Source organism: Dasypus novemcinctus, chromosome 1, assembly GCF_030445035.2.
Source record: "Dasypus novemcinctus isolate mDasNov1 chromosome 1, mDasNov1.1.hap2, whole genome shotgun sequence".
Lineage (NCBI taxonomy): Eukaryota > Metazoa > Chordata > Mammalia > Cingulata > Dasypodidae > Dasypus > Dasypus novemcinctus.
This window is the reverse complement of record NC_080673.1, coordinates 164,338,412-164,360,234: the sequence shown is the minus strand read 5'-3', so window position 1 is coordinate 164,360,234 and position 21,823 is coordinate 164,338,412. Positions and strand designations below refer to the sequence as shown.

Genomic DNA, 21,823 nt, shown 5'->3' with positions numbered 1-21,823 from the left:
CCAAGTACAGAAGTGGCTGCCCTTTCCAAAGGCCAGTACAGAAGAACTACTCTGTCCAAAGGCCAAAATGTTGGCCCCTTTCTCTTAGTCTGAGGAGAGCTTTTCAACCCAGACCTCTGTTTCCATGGTTCTGCCCTTGAAGGCATGCTTCCCTCAGTTCATTTCATTCTGCACCTATCAATCTAGTCTGACAATGCTTCTTCTGCATATGCCTAATTTCCTAAGCAAGCAGCTATTCATCCCACACTTTAGAGTCCCATCATCTCAAGGAGGGCCCTGATTGAGCTACATCTTGGCCTAGCATTCTATCTGGACAAATTGAGAATGTTCCAAGTTAGCAATTCCTGGTTCCTTTGTGCTTAACACCTCAATCCTCAGTTTATACCTTTCCTCATTTTATTATAAGCAGCAAAGAGAAATCAGGCTGTATCTTCCACATTTTGCTTGGAAATCTCCACAGTTAAATATCCAAGTCCATTGCTCACAAGTTCTACTTCCAACAGACATAAGAACACAATTTTGCTAATACCAAGGATTGCTTTCCCTCCAGTTTCCAACAACACATTCATCCTTTCCTTTTAGGCCTAACCAGAAACACCTTAAATGTCCATATTTCTTTTTTTTTTTTTAATAGGTTTTTGTATTTTTTAAAGATTTATTTATTTAATTCCCCCCCCTCCCCCGGTTGTCTGTTCTCTGTGTCTTTTTGCTGCGTCTTGTTTCTTTGTCCGCTTCTGTTGTCATCAGCGGCATGGGAAGTGTGGGCGGCGCCATTCCTGGGCAGGCTGCACTTTCTTTTCACGCTGGGCGGCTTTCCTCACGGGCGCACTCCTTGCGCGTGGGGCTCTCCTACGCAGGGGACACCCCTGTGTGGCAGGGCACTTTTTGCGCGCATCAGCACTGCGCATGGGCCAGCTCCACACGTGTCAAGGAGGCCCGGGGTTTGAACCGTGGACCTCCCATGTGGTAGACGGACGCCCTAACCACTGGACCAAGTCCGTTTCCCTTAAATGTCCATATTTCTACCAATATCCTGTTAATGATGATCAATGTATTCTCTAGGATGATAGAAACTTGTTCTACATTCTCACTTACTTTGAGTCCTTGCCAGAATTGCCTTTATTTTCTATATCTCTACCATCAATCTCTTCAGAAAAATCCAGGCTTTTCATCACGCACCTCACAATTCTTCCAGCCTCCGCTCATTTCCCAAATCCAAAGTCACTTCTACTTTTTACTATTTGTAGTAGCAGTACCCCACTTTCCAGTACCAAAATCTGTCTCAAGTTGCCAGAGTTGCTATGGCAAATCCACACATTGGGTAGGCTTAAACAATAAGAATTTATTGGCACAGTTGTAGAAGCCAGAAGCCCTAAATTAAGGCATTAGCAAGGTCATGCTTCCTCTTCAAGTCTGTAGCATTCTGGTGGTGACTTTTCACAATCCTTGGTGTTTCTTGACTTGCATCTCTGCCTCTGTTACATGGCAAAGTTTTTGGTGTCTTCCTGTGACTTTCACTAACTTCTGGCCTCATTTGAATTTCTTCTCTTTGTAAGGCCTCCATTAATATAGGTTAAGATCAACCCTAATTCAGTTTAGGCACAAATTAACTAATAATACCATCTTCAAAGGTCCCTATTTATAAATGGGTTCATACCCACAGGAACACAGACTAAGATTAAGGACATGTCTTTTGTTGGGGTACCACACAGTCTAACCCCTATTTCTGGCTTTTAGTGACCCCCTTTTACTACTAATGACTCAGCAAAGTGGTTATTATTAGCCCCATTTTATAGATGACAAAATTGAATGCCTGGTAGTAAAACCAGGATTTGAACTTAGCCTACCTGAATCCAAAGTCTCTGTCCTTTTCCACCATAGCCTGCTGCCTTCCTAATGCCAATGCTGTGATGATTAGTCCAGTTCTGCAGAATGTGGAAAGAGCAGTACTTAATCTTGTTAACAAATCCATTCTTTACCAAAATGCCAGAAGTAGGAGAATATAATTCAGTATAATTCAGCTCTTCCATTTTCTTATTGTTTGCTTTTCTTGCATCACTAGTATTCTCTTTCATCTGTAATTTCTCTTTTTAGGCCACCTTTCTACTTTGTGAGGGTTGGTTTAGTTAAATGTATGTTAATAGTTGCACATTTAAAACATATAGTGGGGGGTGGGGGGATATGGGGACCTCTTATTTTTTTTAATGTAACATTTTTTAAAAATAAAGGGAAAAAAACATATAGTTTATCAAATGTGCAGATATTTATTTCTCACTCACAGAAAGATCAAAACAGGTGTTCCTGAATGGTCAATAGCTCTCCTTCAATTGATTATTCAAGGCGCAGAATCCCTTAATCTCGTGTCTTTGCTATCTTCAACATGTGGTTTTTAAGGTTAAGATGCTGCAACAGTAGGGGAAAGAGACTGGAGGATGGCCAACTGATTTTTGACAAGGGAGCAAAGACCACTCAATTGGAAAAATAGTCTCTTCAACAAATGATGCTGGGAAAACTGGATCTCCATTTGAAAACACAGAAAAAGAAGGACCCCTACCTCACACAATATATAAAACTCAGCTCAAAATGAATTACGGACCTAAATATAAGACCTAGAACTATCAAACTCCTGGAACAAATCAGGGGGAAACATCTTAGGACCTTGTGTTAGGCAATGGTTTCTTAGGCTTTACACCCAAAGTGCAAGCAACAAAGAAAAAACAGATAAATGGGACTTCATCAAAATTAAGACTTTTGTGCCTCAAAGGATTTTATCATGAAAGCAAAATGGCAACCCACCCCATGGGAGAAAATATTTGAAAGCTACATATCTGATAAATGTATTTCTATAAAGAAATCCTTTAACTTAAAACAAAAAGACAGGCAGTCCAATTATAAAAAGGGCAAATGACTTAATTAGAAACATCTTCAAATAAGACACAACTTGTCCGAAAGTATATGAAAAGATGCTCAACATCATTTGCCATCAGGAAAATGCAAATCAAAACCACTGTGAGATACCATTTCACAATCAATAAAATGGCTGTTAGGAAGGAAGGAAGGAAGGAAGGAAGGAAGGAAGGAAGGAAGGAAGGAAGGAAGGAAGGAGGAAGGGAGGGAGGGAGGGAAGAAAAGAAAGAAAATAACAAGTGTTGGAGAGAATGCAGAGAAACAGGAAGACTCATTCACTGTTGATGGCAATGCAAAATGGTGCAGATACTTTGGAAGACAGTTTGGTGGTTCCTCAGAAAGCTAAGCACAGAAATACCATATGATCTGGCAATCCCACTTCTTGGTATTCACCCAAAAGAATTGAAAGCAGGGACTTGAACAGATATCTGAATACCAATGTTCATGAACAACATTATTTACAGTTGCCCAAAGATAGAAGCAATTCAAGTGTCCACCAAAAAATGATTGGATAAATAAAAGGTAGTATATACATATAATAGAATATTATTCAGCCATAAAAATGAATGAAGTCCTGATACATGCAACAACATTCATGAACCCTTGAAAACATGTTGAGTGAAATAAGTCAGATATAAAAGGACAAATATTGGATGATCTCACTGCTTTCAAACAGAATAAGCAAACTTATAGATTCAGAATCTAGAATATAGGTTACTTGGAATGGGGTGGAGATAGGGAATGGTAAGGTAAGGCTTAAAATGTTCAGGGTTCCTATTTGGAATGATGGAAATGTATTGGTAATGGATGTGGCGATGGTAACACAACATGGTGAATGTAATTAACAGCACTGAAATATATACAACTGAATGTGATTAAAAATGGAAATATTAGACCATATATATGGTAACAGAATAAAATTTTTTTAATCCATGGAACTACACTACACAGTGAACATGGGCCATAGTTATAATAGTACAATTATTAAAATGTACTAGTTAAACCATGGCTATAGTTAATGCAATTATAAAAAATGTGCTATTATCAATTGTAATAAATGTTCCACACCAGTGCAAGGTGTTAATAATAGAGTGGTGTATAGGAATCCTGTATTTCAGGAATCCTAAAAAATACATGATTGTTCTATAAACCCACAACTTCTCTAATAAAGAAAAAAAAAAAAAAAAGAGGCTGGAGCATCCTATATGGGAGGTATCCACAGGCCCGGCCTAAAATTTCTGCTTATGCTCTGCCAGTCAGAACTTATATGCCCCCATCTTTTAACTAACTGTAAAGTAGGCTGGAAAATCATTGCACAATATGCCAGGAAGTGGAGGAAACAGGTTCAGTGGACAATTAGGCAGTCTCTTTTGCAATGGTATATATGAAAATACAGAAGAAAATTTTTAAAACAAAATATAGTCTATATAATTATAAATCCTCCTTATCCGATCCTAAATCAAACAATTTTAAAAGACTTCTATTAAGCAACATAAAATGTATCCTAAATTTTTTTGTATTTTTGTGACTTTAAAGTTCACAAAACCACCTCTCCTTTTTAATGCTTTATAATTCATATTTTTAATACAATTCAAACTAGCTTTTCCAACAAGTATATGAAATTACATAACTGTAGAATCTTAGTTTTCGAAAGGAACCTAGTGCTTCTTATTCCCCAGAAAACCAGGAAAAGAGAGTCTTGGTCAAGGTCACACAACTACTTGCATAGGTTGCCCTACAGAGCTCTGTAATTTTTTGGATGGAAGATTTAACTTCCTCAAATAAAATGCCCATCATGCCCTAAATATAATTTGAACTTTTCTAAAGACTCTCTTTTTTCCCATTTCTTCCCATTAGGGAAATTACTTATACTCTTTGTTCAAGGAATTGACATCTTAAAGGTCAAAACCGCCTAAATAAAAAGAACTTACTTAAGAATTCCTTTCACCCATACCTGGATCCTATAAGCATTTTCTTCTCTTTAAACTGAGAAAGAAACAATTTTGAGCCTCTCTCACTTATCCCAAGACTTCTGAGACTGGATAAAGTAGTAGTTCAGTTCACTTACTAGAGTAATTAAGGAAATTATCTTTCTAAAAATATATGTCCGTTATATCCAGTTCTTTTTATTTTAATGAAGAAACCTGGTCAATTGTGTGTTTTTAAGAATTAAGCTCCAAATGTATGGCCTTAACAAACATTTATTGAGCATTTACCATATGCCAGGTGCTGTACTAGAAGTTTGAAATTTAATGGCAAGCAAAACAGACTGTCTCATTCCATTTCCCACAGTATGGAAAACCACTTACTCTGACCACCCTTTCCACTAGCAAGAATTCAAAATGATGTGTAAAGCATTTTTCCTTTTTGGAAAAATAAAATGTATATTGAGAAAAATGTAGTTATCTTCAGTGTACAGCTCAATGGGTTTTCACAAACTGAACAGACTTGCGTAACCAGCACCCAGACTAAGAAAGAGAACACATGATCAGAATTGCAGATGCCTCCCAGTTCCTAATCCCCCTATGGTGACCACAGCCAACCTGACTTCTAAGAGCGTAGATCAGTTTGCTAATTTTGTATGTTATATAAATGAAATCACACAGGATGTGTGAGATTTCTCTTTTGTATCTGGCTTGTGTAGTTATGCTTGTGATATCCATTCATGTTGCTGCATGTAATTGTAGTTGGTTCGTTCCCGGTCTCTGTAGAGTATTCCATTGTGTGACTACGCCACAATTTATTTAGTCAATCCCCTGCTGATGGGCATTTGTGTAGTTTACATTTCTAAGGCTGTTATGAATAGGACTCTGTGAACATTTTTATAATGTCTTTTGGAGAATTTTTATATGCATTGCTGCTGGGCATATACTGAAGAGTTGGATTGTTGGATTATAATTTATGCATATATTTAACACATACTGCCTAGCAGTTTTTCAAACTGGTCATACCCATTTGCATTCTTCCAATCATCTGTGGAAGTTATTTTATTAAGTATTTTAACTTTTAAAATGCATAAATAAACAGGATAATTCATAAGGAATATTCAGAAGCCAAAAATTAATTGATAGCAGTAATCCAAAAGTACATGGGAGGGCGTCCGTCTTGGCCCAGTGGTTAGGGCGTCCGTCTACCACATGGGAGGTCCGTGGTTCAAACCCTGGGCCTCCTTGACCCGTGTGGAGCTGGCCCATGCGCAGTGCTGATGCGCCCAAGGAGTGTCCTGCCACGCAGGGGTGTCCCCCACGTAGAGGAGCCCGGCTCCCTGCACAAGGAGTGCGCCCCGTAAGGAGAGCCGCCCAGCGCGAAAGAAAGTGCAGCCTACCTAGGAATGGTGCCACACACACGGAGACCTGACACAACAAGATGACGCAACAAAAAGAAACACAGACAGAAGTACATGGGGTCTTGAAGTCAACTTCCACCAGGAAGCATTTGCTGAATCCACATGATGTGGGGCTTAGGATTTCATGGCCTGAAAGAGAATGGTAGATAAGAAACAGAGTGCCCAAGCTTAGGAAGAACTAGAAATAAAACTATTCTCTAAGAGGACAGCAAGAAAACTACCTTTCTTGAACCTCAGCACTGAGTAGAGTAGAGGTAAGTGGAGAGAAATCCCCCGTGATAATTCATAACCATAAGCTGCCCTTCACAAGGGTCAGTAAACCAAGTTCCTATCACCGTAGAGGTCTGGAAAACCTCAAGCCAAGAATTCAGTTTTGAGTACTGCTGAATGGGTAGTTCACCCATGAAACCTAGCAAAAGATAAAAAAATTCCTTCAAACCAGACTCTAAAGAGATTTCCAAGTAATTAACTAAGGAATAAAAACTCATGATCAAAAATGACAGGATACCCAAGAAACCAAGACACTGTAAGCAAGAGCTATCAGAAACAATAAACAGCAATATTGGAATTGCCACACAAATATAAATGGAATATCCATATTAACAGCAAATGGTTTCTATTTCTGTTACTTAAAGACATATTATTTTGTGCAGGAAGCTCACTAAATGATTTCTAATTTCTTTGGCAAAAATTAATCTACCTAAATATGTCCCAATTTCAGTCCTTCCTGTACTACCGTCATGATTTCTTCCATACTGTGATATCATTATGATCTTTTACAGAATATTTTATTTCAATTGACTCATTTTTAGAAAATGTGTAGTCCTACTTTATCCTAGCCCTAAGTAATAATATCCCAGGATCATGGTTTTTATGTACTATGTGTTTTAATACAATTTAAAATTTATGTTACATTAATTATATTTTTAAATGTTAACTATTAATATTTCAAATATTTGTCCAAAATCATCTAAAGCACCATCAGGGTTCTATGAACTACCCCTTACAAAACTGACCTGGAGCAGACCACATGGAATAGGTAAATTTCATTTTGAGCAAAGAAACAAGCAAGGGTAGGGTGCAGGCTGAGAGAAGAGACAGAGGAGATACGTTGATATAGGTGGAAGGGGCAGATGAAATGCCAGGAAGGGAAATACCAAATATTGACTTACCTCATTCGCAGGTATGTCTAGGAACTGACAAGTCCATTGACTGTCACAGACAGAAGCTGCCTTAGAGGCCATTTGGTTCAGCAGATCCATTGTTTTCTCACTGCCACATACTTAGCTGATGATGCTCTCATGGCTGACCCACCCGTATATCTGTGGCATTGGCCGAGAGTCCACCATTATGTATCCCACACGAACTAGCAATCGTAATAGAGAGCACATGTATGTGAAATGGTTCAAATTATTTTCAAGATAAAATTCACAAACTTCTGTTCTTTGTTATCTATTTCAAATTACTTTCAACTCATTTCACAACTCAAGGTACCTAGTCCAGTCATCTCACTTTAGGGTGAGGAAATTGAAGCCCAAGAGGGTTGATTTTTTTCTGTTCTCCCTTCTTCACTCCTAGCCATAGGGCCTATGGTCTCTCCTCTCAATTCCAAGTTTAAACATTTGGTTTTAAGCCAGTAGTCACATTTCCTGAAGGAATAATCTTTTCGAATAAAAACTAATTCTTCTACCAGTAATCCAAACCTTTATGATGAGAGCCAGAATTTTCTGGCCAAAACATGTCTTCCTGAGGGTAAGAAAGCCTCTATTTGATTCAAGAAGAGTCACCTTGGAAGGAAATACTAGGATCCCAGCTCTAATGCAGTGCTGCCACTGTAATACACGGAGAGGTACCTGGCTGGTTTGGCAACCTGAGGTCATCTCACTACAGGAAAGAGGTCAGAGTGGAGCAGAATTTCAGAATGTAGCCAGGCTAGTTTCCCACTCTACCACTCTGCCATTTGGGCTCCTGCAGGCTGGTATGCTAAGTACCTCTCTATAGCGGCTTAGAAGAGTCCACAAACAGTGGATGGAAAGTTAGGGGCTACCCAATGGTCCCCTTCTCTTATGATTATTCTCTTCTCTCCTTCCCAGAAAGAAACATAACACACTTCATTCAATAACGGCTTTCAGTGAAGTGGACTTGGCCCAACGGACAAGGGCGTCCGCCTACCACATGGGATGTCCATGGTTCAAACCCTGGGCCTCCTTGACCAGTGCGAAGCTGGCCCATGCACGGTGTTGATGTGCGCAAGGAATGCTGTGTCACACAGGGGTGTCCCCTGTGTAGGGGAGCCCAACACGCAAGGAGTGCGCCTCATAAGGAGAGCTGCCAACGCGAAAGAAAGTGCAGCCTGCCCAAGAATGGCGCCGCACACACAGAGAGCTGACACAAGATCACGCAACAAAAAGAAACACAGATTCCCAGTGCAGCTGATAAGGATAGAAGTGGTCACAGAAGAACACACAACGAATGGACACAGAGAGCAGAAAACTGGGGGGGGGGGGGGGGGGGCGGAGTGGGGGGAGAATAAATAAATCTTTTTTAAAAAATGGCTTTCAACCAACTCCTAGAGCATCACAACATGGCGGGGGCGGGGGGGGGGGAGCACTATTCCCACTGCTTTTTATTGAAGTGGCCCCCAACAGCACAGTTCCTTAGCATATAATGGGAATGGCACCCGCAGAATTAGGCTGTTTAGCAGCCTCTAAATGAGTGGGGGTGGGAAATAGAGTTTTTAATTTTTAAAAAATTAATTAATTTTCTTATTAACTTTTTTTAAGGATACAGATTTCCCAATAATGTTACATTAAAAAATATGAGGTTCCCCTATACCCCACTCGCCTCACACCGCCCCTCCTCCCACATCGACAACTTCTTTCATTAGAGTGGTAGAGTTTTTAGTTTACGTTAGAATGACTCTACCTTGGGGAAGTGGTCCACCACAACAAGGTTTTCATTTTTCTTCTTCACAGCAACAAAAGTCTTATTCTATCAAAGCAAGAGTTAGGCCTTCTACAGTATAGACAAAATTAATTGCCTTTCTTCCTGAGCTCAGTTTGCAAGGCTTGAAGAGGTTAGGCTGCTCCCTGTCAACATCAGAAGCCAAAACCCTGCTGCCAAAGGCACCCAGCTACAGGGACATTCCCACAAGTCTCCATCCTTGCTTAAAACTACCTCTATGACAGCCCATAGGAGCCTCTTGCTTCAATCATAAATTATACATTTCTAGGAATGCCACTTTTCTCTTCATTGACTGCCATTTCCAGGAAAGAAGTGGGGTTTTTTTTTTCTTCTTTTACTATGCTTGGTGGAAATTTTTATGCTGACATGGTCCATAATTAAAAATCAAAGTAATAAAGTGACATTCTCAAATTTGAATACTGGGTACAAAAAGCTTAATTGCCAGTCCTCCCTGCCAAACAGCACAAGAGTGACTCCAACATTAAGTCAGAAAGATTTTCAAGAGCGTGATTAGATAGGACTTTAAAAGCACACATATTTAATTTTATTTGAACACGTTTTAGAGCCCTAAGACAAGCTGCAAATACAGAATCACAATTTTTTTTTGTTTTCACATCATGTTTATTGGAAAGTTATTTAACAGTCCACTAATATGCGAGTGGATATATAACTGTTCAAAGGTCTGAAATAATAGGGAATATAATTTAAGTTTTCTGTTGGAACGATACAGAGAAGATTAGCATGGCCCCTGCGCAAGGATGACACGCAAATTCGTGAAGCGTTCCATATTTTTTATATATTTTTAATGTAATATTATTACAAAGTCAATAAAAAATAAAAAAATTAAAAAAAAAAATTTAAGTTTTCTGGGTTTAAGGCACTTGTTTGCACAAGGATGTATAAAAGTGAAGACACCAAAGAAGCATTTAGTGGTGCTTCTTCACAGACTGAAGTTGCCTAAAGTCAGCTTCAGTTACAGTATCATTTTCTTTCCCATAGTATTATCTATTAAACAAGAGGGAAAAATAATATTCAACATGTTTGATTTCTTTTTCTCTTGACTCCCAACATCTCAAAAAACTAGAGGAAATAAACAATATTGCATCAAAAGATTTATCCACAATAAATTAGATCTTAAGTCTTTGTAACCGTTTCTATAATATTACTGGTAGAATATAAATTCTAAGTACAGATGCCTTAGCCACATATCTTACTGAAACTGATTTTAAGAAATAATCAGAACTGTTGTATGCTCTCTGTTAAAACATAGACAACAAAAATTTTCACACTCCAGGAATTCAGAGTTATTTATAGTCTTATATCTTTTTAGTGAAGTATCTTGATGTAGAGAAGAGATTTAGGTATGTTCCTAATGTATTTTTTTAACTGCAATGCTGGAAAAATGATTTCATTGAACCATGTGGTATAGCAGTTAGAATTGTTTTTATTTCAAGCAAGGAATCTGTATTAAAAATAACACAGTTCCATGTCCTCCTTTCTGTATTTTCTCCTAGCACAAGCGAAAAAAGCACATGCCCTAATACATTTTCTGGGTGCACTCTCTTTGTTTTTTTTTTTTTTTTTTTTTTTTTTTTCTCTTTGTAATATTTCCTTTGCAAAGGTCCTGTTCATGTTTGTATCTTATTACTTTTCTTATACTGGATTTATTGATAGTTTCTAACAAAAATATGATTTCAGTATATTTACTGAACAAAATTCAATATAACAGACCTCAATTCAATTTTTTTCATCAAAATGGAGAACAATAAAGGACCTCAAGTCCTCAGTTCAGACACATAGCATCAAAAAAACTTATATTGTTTAAAGAAATAACTCAATAAGGGGGAAGTGATAGATATTACTTAAAGAACAACATTAGCTTTGTTTATTTATCTCTGTTTGTAATGATCCTGCCTGTAACTTGGTAAGCGACAAACATTTTTGGTGTACCTTGGTTACTGAATCTCACATAAACATGGTCATCTTCTAAAAAGAGAAAAAAAACACTGTGATTATCTATTGTGAGATAACCATGGCCCATATTTACTGTTAATTGTCAATTCATGTATTCAAATTTAATTTAGGAGGATTTTTAAGAGCCTTACTGAGTCTGTTTCCCAGATTATTTTGCTATTGTGCCACTATTTTTCGTAAGTTAACCATGTTTATGCTCTTGCATGTTTAACCAAGTTTTTGTATTCTGAATTTCTAATGTCCTACTTTTGAAGACAGATTACAGAGATTTTCTTCATTGACCATTAGGTAAAGGGTTGAAAAATAACTTTGGTTTCCAATAGATTTTTAGTTTAATGGATGGGTGTATTCATTATTTACCTGTTTTCAATCTCTTGTGTATTGCCTGGTGATGATTATAGTTGTTTTAAAGATGATGCTCATTTATGGTCTATTGCATCATCCTGAGATTTAGTAATGATTTTAGATTTTCCACCTAAATTACAGGGCACTTTCCACTGAAAATGGTAAACAATATTACAAACTAAAAAAAAGAAGTAATCTGATTTCTGGGAAGAGGGAGCCCAGTGAAAGATGTGTGCTTTTATAAGGATGGACAATGGAAAGCAAAATAATAACTCCTAACTTTGATTGTTCAAATATATTCTGCAATACAGAGAGCTGCATGCAGGCTGGAGCAGGCATGGGGCAGGAAGGTTAAGTAGAAGAGAAGGCACAATACTTCAGATTGGCAGTAGACTGCAGCAAGAATAATCTAATCAAAACGAAATTAAATTATCTAGTCCCAGGGCAGGCTCCTGGGACTGCTGCATTGAATGCTAGCAGAGCTCCTCCTAGACATTTTTCCCCAGTCAAACTCACATGATGAATGCAGATGAAATTTGAAATATGAAAATCTGAAATAATTTATGGAAGTTGTCAGAAATTTGGCCTGCTTGTGGTGTAATTTCCTCTGAGACGAGGCAGTCCGGCTCGCTGCTGCAATACTTGGAGCGGCTGCTGGCCTTGCAGTGGATGGATCAACCCCTTTAAAATGCTCTTCCAGACAAATTACAGCTCATTACACACAGCCTTGCACCATGCCATTATGTCAGAGGAAATCTTTTTTCATTTGCACAAATTTGCTTGGAATCCTCATATTTATTTGAGCATCCATTATCGAATCCGAACATTGAATTATCCACAATTATTTTCTGGGTACGCGGATGTTTGTGTATATGGAATGGATGGTGACTGCGGGACTATAAAAATATTACAGTGTGGCTGAAAACCCCACGTAGTTTGCAGCTATGTTACAAAGAGCATTGTTTGACTGTTGAAAGAGAATTGACTTTTGTGAGGATATTTACAAGAGTCATTTTCTTTTGAACATACTCTAAAGGAGCTGAACTCCGCTTTTAGTGATTCTTTCTCTGCTCTGTGGTGTATAAGGATTACAAATTATCTGTTACACCTGTGCAATTTTTTTATGCTGGTCATTTTCCTATTAATCAAATACTGGCATAAATTCTTGAACAATGCATTTGCTGAAACCAGCAGTGCTTTCCTGAAACATTCCCTTCTTTGTCACTTTCCTTTTAGTGTCGCCATGGTAAAAGTGGGTTCCATTGCTCAGAAAAAACTGCAATATAATCACAAAATGGAGTAATTGCCTAAAAGATAAACCATGATATTTACCTCCTTGAGAAAGTTGTCATACAAACCGTAATCACAAAAGCTCTTGTATTACGGCTTTTAAATGTTTACTATTGTTTAGCAAAATAAATCTCTGCTTTATGTAATATTTCTAAATTGAGTGCAAGACTTTTCAATATTATTTTACCCAATCACTCAGGCTTGTATCTAAATGCTTCCTCAACCTTTCCAGTGACTAAATAATTAAATGCTGTCTATTGACTTGTTGACATTTCAGTTCTTGTGGCAGGTGTAGATTCAAAAGAAAAATGCAATCATTCTTCAAAGTCAACTTTTTTTTCTTGAAAGCTGTTACACGTGGATAAAACAATTTGAAAAAAATTCTAAGGCAAGTATACCTTTAATATCTCACCGTGGTTTTGTAAATCTGATTTGATTCCAACAGAATAAGATATACTTTCACAAAAAGGATTCATTTTGGTTGAACGCTCTGTAGTACTTACAAATCAAGATGAGTTAAATGGCTGTTTATATAATCTATTATTTTTCTAGCCATAATAAACATTACTGTAATATACTTTCTTCAGTTAAAAAAAAAGACAATAAATTCTATATAATAGAACTGTGACTACCAGAATTTAAGAAAACAAATTGGCTATCAAAGTAATAGAAAAGCTGGATTCTTGGATAACACCAAAGCAATTGCACTCTATACTTTAGCCCTACTTCAAGATCCACTGCAGGGTTGGAACATGTCGCAGCCTCCCCAGCTTCTCCTTACTGCAGGAAACTTTGTAATAGCACTCAAATAAAGAAAGAAACTGGGTTGGAGATTATTGCTTTCATTGTGCTATTGTATATGTGTATTATAGAGTCACTCCATAGTTTGACACAATCAGTTGAATGTGGGACAAGACAAATGTTGTATATGACAGTGGGGTAGTATTGAAAGATGACCCCATATCTAGAAGGCTAAAAGTTATGGATGCATTGATAGCTGCTACTAACATTTTGAAGCGTGGCTGTTAAATTTTGCCTGCTGGCTTCTGGCTGGAGGCCGGTCTGCCTGGGCAACGGAGCAATTGAAAGGAACTGCAGGCAGCTTTTTTCAGTATACATCAAGGAACTTTGTTCTTCCTTTATTATAACTGACCACTGACAGGAGTGGCTTCTGAAGAAAGCAAGGCAAACAAGGCACATTGAACACTTCCCAGCTAATCTTTGTTGTGCATTTTATTCACTTCCAGTGGGCACTTTTTTTTCTTCAATAACTGTTTAAATTATTTAAAGACACATTCCTAGACCAGAATATTTGAAGAATATCATAGGAAAAATCGAAAATACATAAAGCAAACATTTTCCATACAGTAGGACCTATTGAGAACATAGTTTATGGAGAGAAAATGAGATAAATACTGTTTCTTATAAACCTTTATGAAGTATATATAGAATACTTGAAAGCTAGTGTGTGAATGACATTTATTATCAAAAGCAACAAATAGAAGGATGACATTTGAAACTATGGGGCATGTTTTACATGTGCAAAAGAAAAGTAATCATATACACATTAACTTTCCAAGTTTGAATGAGCCATATATTTAAACAATTGCAAACTAGGTTCTCTATATAACATTACTGATGACAAATCTCTTTGCAAATACTAATTTGAGGGTACAGTTTAAAAGCTAGGAAGAAATCTTGCTATTTACAATATGAATAAGCATGTTTGACTCTAAGAGCAAAATCTTTCTATCTGCTGATGTTTTTAAATTTGTGAACTTAAAACTTTATTAAGAGGTCCAAAGAATTTGGACTTAAGGCCAAAGATTAAAGTTTCTTTGTGTTGACTTGTTTTATCAAAGAAGACATAAGAAATAAAAATAAAAATAAATGTAATATGAATGCCTTATTTAAATATACAAACAAAATCTACCTGCATCACTATCAAGCAAATGTACTAAAACTATAGCCGTGTGAATATCAAGCATCAATACTTCTTGCTTATGAAATTCTATGGTAATATAAATAGTTATGTAAATCCCAATGTTTATGAAATTCCATCCTACACTTGAACAAATGCAATTTTTCAGTCACCATAGTTAGTTATTTTGTCATTTCTTTCTAGCTTTCCCTAGAGATCCAGTGAGGACTAAACACATAAAAACTTTCATCATTTTTATTCCACAGTCAGCCAGTTTTCAGAGAAAGAAAGAGGAAAAATTTTCAGCCTGCATTTTTAAGCAAATAAAGTATTTCTGGAAAATGATTAGTCTAAAAGAATAGCTTTGCAAATATGTACATAACCTTAGTAATGATGCTTGGACAAACTAATAAAATAATATTATTTATCATGAAAAGAAAATGAAGTAAAATTTAGCCTCTACAAAATTTAAATGCAATTTTAGACTCATTCCTTTGGCCTTCCTTAAAACAAAATAAATGAGGAGGAAATGATCACCTATTTTCGTTTTTAATGAAAAAACAAAAGTTACAATAAAGAGGGAGAGGAAAGGAAACAGGTATATTTTACAATGTCTAGTAGAGTTGGTTTGTTTCTTTTTAAATAAAACTCACTTTCAGGAACTTTCCATAATTAACATCTTTATTATGATTACAACAAAACAGTCTTTAAATAGATACTTAATTTAAATTCTGGGATTTCCCCATATTTTCTCCCTACTTTAAAACCATTTGATTTTGTAATATTTAAGGTACAAAAAGTGCTGATTCACCCACCTACATAAACCTAGTTTCAAGCATTTCTTAAAATCCATTTAAACAGTAGGAAACTCGGAACTATAAAAAAGTCAAAAAGAGCTTTTCCTATATAGCATCTATTTCCAATGTGTATTAAGAAATAATTGCATAAAAAGTGAATCTCTAGAGGAATTTCTGTAAGCCCTTTGCCTGCAGGGTACCCATTACAGTTGTGGAAATTCTCAATCCATCAAAGGTTCTGGGAACCTCAATTAGAATTTTAGGCCAACTGTAGGGATACTCAGTATGCTCTATCTTAGGTCGAGTAACCATACCAGATAGATCTATTTGATATCAGAGATCCAGAGCCACACAGCAAGCTTTTTATTCCAAAACATTTGGAGGTGTATTTTGTTCATAGACAATGAGAATGTTAAGAGCTAAATAATTATTCAGTCAAGAAAATCAGTTTGAATACATTAGTTTGGCCCCTAAAATCTTCCTATTTTTTTCTCTCAAAACCATCTATATTTAGATGTATATACCTTACAATATGTAGTCATTGTAAAAATACTTTCAGGGAAAATTTTTCACATTTATCAAATGTCAATTCAGCCAAATTATGTAGATAATTGTTTCAATTTTACAACCCAGTTTGGCAAATGATGTGGCCACAGAGTTCTTATGTAGATGATACCAACCTCAGTTAAATGTTTTTTAAAAGTTTATGGTTATATATAATCTCAAACAATTCCCTAATTATGCTCAAGATGAAGTTTTGAAGGCTTGGGCTTATCTTCTTCCCCAAAAGGTTTTTGTGAGCATATAATACAGAGGAGCTCAAAAAAGAAAAGAAAAGACTTACTTTAATACAATAAATTTGGGAGAATTTTCAAGAGAATAGTCGCAGACATGAATGTATTGTTTAGAAACTGCTCATAAAATTTTTTCTGAAGAATCATAAGACAATGTATTCAAAAATCCCTTTTAGTAATATGTATTATTTTATAACTGGGGAAAAGGTTATTTTTCAAATACCTCTTCTTGTCTAAAGATGTTAAACCATAATTTTCCATCCTTCTCGTTTAAATGATAAACTCATATGAATTTATCTAAGTTCTATTTGCAATACATAATCATGCAATAGACAGGACATCTATCCTCCAGGAACTTGCCTTCCTCTTACTTGAACTTTAAAATACTTGGAAGTTCAGGGGAAAAAGAAGTAGAAATGACCTGCAGTTGACAGGTAAAAATAGTGAAAATAAAATGAATTATGTAGGTGATGCCAATACTATTTGATATGGTAGAAGGCTAACTTCCAGACGAGTTTTGTTTTTTAAACAGAAGTGGTGGGCTTTTCTTACAACTCTGTCTGTAAATAGGGCTCTCATCTCTAGTGCCAATGCCACTATCAACATTCTTTGAAACACAGAATAATAAAATAAGCTAAGAGCATGACAGAGAAGTTGAAGACAAGTTCTAGTCACTGACTAGACCTTACAGGTAGATGATATAGATGAACAATTGTGTCAAAAGCATGCCCCTACCAAAACCTGGAAGTACCATAGCTTGAGTGGAAAAGTCCCTTACCCTTTCCAATTCTACAAGGGCTTGTGAATTGCCACTGGGTTGTGGAAAAGAGAGACTGCTCATCAACACCTGAGGTCCAAGAGGGAGAAAAGGTAACATTTCTTGCAACTCCCACACTTTCTCAGTGTGTCTACATGTAGCTTCCTGGAGAGTATCCCCTGCTATAGATATATTTATGTTGATTTTGCAACTACTGCTTCTCCAGCTGTTGTGGCAACCAACTCTGTATTTATTTCTGGCCAAAGGACTGTTATTTTCTTTGTTATAAGAATCATAGTACATCATCCTTTAGAAAATAATATGTATAGAAAAAAACAAATTGGTTTTGTTTTTCTCCTACTCCAAAGAGTCCTGTTTTATTTTGGTTGCTTACAACGGAGAAGTAGAATATTTTTAATTCATGTTTAATGTTTTTTTGTATATATATTTTTATATACATATATACCATAATTTTGCCATTTTAGCCATTTTCAAGTGTACAGATCAGTGACATTAATTACATTTACAATGTTGTCCTGCCATCACTACCATTACCAAAACTTTTTTTATCACACAAAACAGAAACTCTGTACCCATTAAGCAAGAACTTCCCATTTCCCCTCCCCCATCCCTGGTAGCCTCTAGTCTACTTTCTGTCTCTGGGAATTTGCTTATTCTACATATTTCATACAAGTGGAAGCCTAACATTTGTCCTTTAAGGTTTGACTTATTTCACTTAGCATAAGGTAAAAAGGTTTTTCCACTGGAATCCATGAGTGGATTTGGGGTAATTATTTTTGACCCCTCTTTTTCTCACTTTCACTTGTTCTAAGTATTGCCTGCTGAAGCTTAGGCAGGGGAATCAGAAGGTACCCTATCACCGAGGAAGGCAGTCACGTCCTGGAGTTTGGTTGTTCTTGGATCTTTGCGCCTTTCTCTCTGCCGGCAATGAATGGGATGCCCCAGTTCCACACTGAGTGCCCGGACATCTGTGGTGGCGGATGTAGCCCTTGCCGAGCCAGAATGGAAGGATAGCGAGATGTAGCCCCCCGCCCCTCTTTCTCTTTGTGTGTGTGTGTGCTTGTGTGTAAGAGAGCGGAGGTTCGCCTTCCATGCTCCCCACTTCCTCCGCGGCCCTCCCCTGCTCTCTGCGGCTGGTGGCTTAGTGCAGGAACTGATTAGGTAACAACAGAGCACCTTCCCTCCCTGTTTCCCTCTCAATGCATTTGGGCCACAGCTTTTGAAGGAGCCCAGCCCTGCCACTATCCGGCCTTTATCACGGGCTGTATGGGGCTTTATCTGGAAAAGCCTGGGCTTTGCCCCTGGCTTCATCAATCATTTGGACCAGTTCACATCCCCTTCACGGTGTTCCGCCTCATTAAACCCATCAAGGGCGCTGCAGTGGGCTGTGGGGCCCAGGAATGCCTGAGCACTCCTTCCCACTGCTCTATATGGCAGGGAGGGAAGAGCTGCACAAACACAGGCTGACCCACACAGCCACCAGGTGTTCAGGCCTCACCCCTCGCACTGGACAGGAGTTTGTGGGGCAGATTTCTAAGGGCTGCTCTTGGGAGATGAAATGATCATCCAGACTGACAGGCATGTCCTCCTCAGCCTTCCTTCTTCAGGAACTCGGTTTTGTTGTTGTTGTTGTTGTTGTTTTTGGGGGGGGGGGCTGGTGGAGTTGGAGGCCACAGTATCACAAAAAATTGTAGTGTTTTAAGGCTGATAGGTGCAAATGCTGGTTATAGAAAAGTCTAACATTGAATTTAGGGCCTTCCAGGGCTAAATGAATCACTAAAGTGGCATCTAGCTGGGCAAAATGGAGGCTTCCACAATTTTCCAAACTGCTATTCTACTAACCCCAGACTCAGATTTCTATTTTTAGGTTTACACCATGATTGTTTTCTTCATACATAAACACATTATAACAGGCTTCCTTGCACATTATTTCACATCAGGCTTTCAAGGTAGCTAAAGGAGGTATATTATCAACATCATTTAAAAGTAAAAAAGCCAAGGCTAACGGAGATTGAATTTAACCCCGATCATGTGCCTAGTAAACTCCATCCTGTTTCCCTAACAACTTTGTTGACATGGTAAAGAGAAGTAAGTTCAGCAAGGGGCTGCTATTTGTGGGTTGTGTGTGTGTTTACAATAATGTCTATGCTATGATATCAGATATCCGGATACAACTGTACTTCCCAAAGGGTCTTCCCCAGCTCTTTAGGAGAAAGAAGAGAAGGAAGAAGAAAACACAAAAAACCCAGACCTGTTACTACTCTGGCAAAATCAGTTTGTTAGAGGCAACCAAGGGTCAGGGAGAACATACACTTGCCTTACAAGGGAGAAGCAGGGTGGGGTGCGGGGAGCAGCAAGGGACAGAGGAAAGTCATATCATTAGAAGGGCTCAGAAGGGCCTCAGCATCCAGTTTTGTTGTTGTTGTTGTTTTTAAAGCCAAGTTTGATCTACAGTGCACCCAAGACTCAGAGTAAAGGCCTCTGGAACACCTCATGCACCCACACAACTATTTTATGGGCCAGCACCTGCATGGCAGTGAACTTGACCCCAAACTCTGTGTTATTACTCTTAACCCTGTTGGGAAGTTAAAGTAAGAGAGCGAAGACACCTCCCCAGCTCTGGCCCATCCCACCAGCACACTTCCACCTGGTACCAGGGAGCTCCTACTCCCAGACCAGCTGTCCCTAGGCGACCTCCACGGGAATCCTGGGGTAACCATGGGATTATGAAACCCTAAACCACTCCGACCGCGCGTGAATCCCGCCGGGCTGCCTCTCCAACCCGCAACCTACGCAGCGCAGGGCCCTTGCGCCACCGTGCCAGTTGCAGCTCCAACAAACTCGCCCTGCGCTGCCCAAGCACCGCGGATGTTAATAATCATCAAAGACCGGGCGATTACAAAAAGAGAAAGCGCTAAATATCAGGAGCGGGGCAAGGTTTTAAAAAGGCAACACACAGAATCCAAGTCTGTACTTTAACTTTTTTAATAACGATTTTTTTTTTCTGGGCTGGAAGCTCGCACCGAATCCTGGAGGAATTGCTAAATCAAATTAAGGTTATATTTTGCAACAGACTGGATGGAGCAATAAAGGAGAGCGCGCGCGGAAATGGGACTTCACCCATCAATTAGATCTCTATTAGCAGCCAATGCAGGCTTCACCACAGGAAATGTCACGTTCCTGCAAGCGGACGCTTTCGTTTCCCACCCCCAGCTCTCACCTCCCCTCTCCCCTGGAGTCAAACAACTCGTGGGGCACACGAATTGGAACCAAAGAAATCCCTCTGTTTGGACGAGGTTTTGCGGTTTTGTTTTGCTTTTCTTCCCAGTCTTGTTTTGGACCCCGGCGCCACCTGCCTCGCCCACCCCCCAGCGCCGCGCGCTAACCCCGGGACACTCCCGCCCCGGCAAGCGGGACAGGTTGCAGCGCGACACCTGCGCTGTCTGCTGGGTCGCTCGGGCCCGCCGAGCGGGGGCTGGTGTGCTGGGCTTTATTAATATTAAACGCTTTATGATAGTCCTGAGCAGTCCGCAATGAAAGGTGATTAACAAGACAATGGGCAGGGCTCTGAATGGTGGGGCTACTCATCTGCCGTCTTAGATCATTCCCGCCTCGGGGGGCACCAGCGCGCCAACTGCGCCCGGGTATGCGAAGGCTTCGAGCGGAAGACCGGCGTGATGCAGCCCTACTAAGAGTCAGGCGTTGAAACGGCGGGCCCTGCCGGCTGGGAGGAGCCCTGGGTGCGCTGTGCACTCTGCCCTCTGCACAGTCTCTGGTGCACGGGCTTTGCGTGCACACCCGCGTTGAAGTCCCAAATGTGTGCGGTGCCAGACCAGGGACCAGGGGCGCTGCACCCCGATTCCGAACCTAGAGGTGCTCACTCCCTCCCACCCCACGGCAACAGATGCTGGAATCTGAACTCTGAAGGAAAAACACCCTAATGCTGGCATCTCCGGCTTGGCCCACAGACGAGAGAGTTGGGCACAACCCCCCTATCCACTCCCTTCCAAGCCTCCGACAAGTGCACCCAGCCCTTGACCCGCAGCATCCCCGGTGCCCAGCGGAACAAAAATTTCCCCGGGTCCCAGAAAGCCTCATTTATCATTCTCATGGGGGATCCAAATGACAACGCTCGTTGTCCCAGCCCGGCTGTGAATCGGGCCCCACTTCTGCTTCCTTGCCCTCCCTGCGCCCCTGCCGCTTCACACCCCTGCCCATAAGGAGACAAGGTGCAACAGCCCGGGAATGAGCAAGCAGGAGAAGTGGCCGGACAGATAAAGGAGGCACTGTTGTGGTTGCCGCCGCCGCTGCCTCCATTCAGGGGCCGAATTCAAATGGATATTTCCCCCCTTCGGCCCCGCTGAACCAGGCTCAATGCCTGAAAGGTGCAGAGCTGCCTCGTGGACATGCTCTGTGGCTGATATTATAATTTTCATAATGCGCTTTTATGTCGCTCCAGACTCCTCCGGTGAGGAGCCCGCAGAGCTGCTGAAAGGGGCTTTGAGAGGCCCGGGAGCGCGGCTGCTGCGAGCCGCGCGCCCCCCGCCGGCCTGAGTGGCACCGCGTGCCCCGGCCGGGGCGCGCCTCCCGAGTGGTTCTTGCGCCCGCGGCGGCGGGGCGCTGCCCGCGCTCCTCATTAGCATGCACCCCGAGTGCGCCCGCTGCTTCTAGGCCTCTCTGTGCCCCCTCGGGGTCTCTGCCAGCCGC

The 21,823-nt window shown here is 39.7% G+C and overlaps 1 pseudogene; it reads left to right on the top strand.

The window, feature by feature from the left end:
• Positions 1–9,913: 9,913 nt before the first annotated feature.
• On the top strand, positions 9,914–10,010 carry LOC111767135 (U6 spliceosomal RNA; annotated as a pseudogene).
• Positions 10,011–21,823: the final 11,813 nt, after the last annotated feature.